Source organism: Vanessa cardui, chromosome 6 (genome assembly GCF_905220365.1).
Source record: "Vanessa cardui chromosome 6, ilVanCard2.1, whole genome shotgun sequence".
Lineage (NCBI taxonomy): Eukaryota > Metazoa > Arthropoda > Insecta > Lepidoptera > Nymphalidae > Vanessa > Vanessa cardui.
Window position 1 is genome coordinate 3,945,318 of NC_061128.1, and position 1,026 is coordinate 3,946,343.

A 1,026-nucleotide genomic window follows, 5' to 3' on the forward strand; every position below is an offset into this window, starting at 1 on the left:
TTTTATGGTTACAAGTGAAAATGTAATAACTTTTTATGTTAAATTTGTTGTTTAAATTATTGTGTATACATAAAATACTCTAAAACAAAAGTACCTTAACACAACATAATTATATGTTCAGCGCTATTTCAATTGTGATTTAGTTAAAAATATTTTTATACTTAGTCAATGATTAAAATTATATCTTTTTCATATTGAAAACTGTTTTATTATTTATTGATAATTATGATTCCTTTATTCACGAAATATGGCGGAGATGCACCGTTGAACACGACAATCTCACAGTGCTTTAGCATTGTTGCTTTAGGGCAGAATACCTGATGAGTGACTGGTAGCAACCAAACGGTGTTCTAGATTACCCTACCACCAAGTAGATAAATCTGGACCACATAATAACCCATTCTAAAAGCGACAATTGTAGCACGAAATAATATTGATTCTACTTCAATACAACATTAGTCCTTTTGTTTTGGTACGAAATTTTGTCTGGATATCTATCACACGAATAATTAAAATGTACAATTGCTAAAACTAGAACATATCTCATGTGTTTGTTTCACGTTCTCGTTAGTTCACGACAATCTGAATAAAGACCCGAAAATAAAAAAGGCTCCAATACCGCGTGACCTATTGCGACAGTTAGCACTTTATTTCTGTTAATAATTATGATTGAGCGAAGATTTTTTTGTCACCTTTTATATATATGAATGAACATAAGAATAAAGAACATTAAATGCTTAAATATATACAAATATGCACTAAAACTAGTTACTGTATAAGCCTTGACCGCGTGGAATGGTAGCAAGAATGCTATCAGAATTTCCCCGTTGAATCGCAATTTCGATTCTCTGGGATAAAAACGAACCAGCCTTCCTGTCACCAGTGGAGGCAATGAGGCGAGGTGTTATACTTTTGATGAAGCTTTTTGCACCCCTACTCCAAGGGCCAAGCGTTTCGACAGCAAATATGAGATGATAGGAGATGAGAATGACATTTTTTTCGTCTTTCTAGTTGGTGGCGTAATGG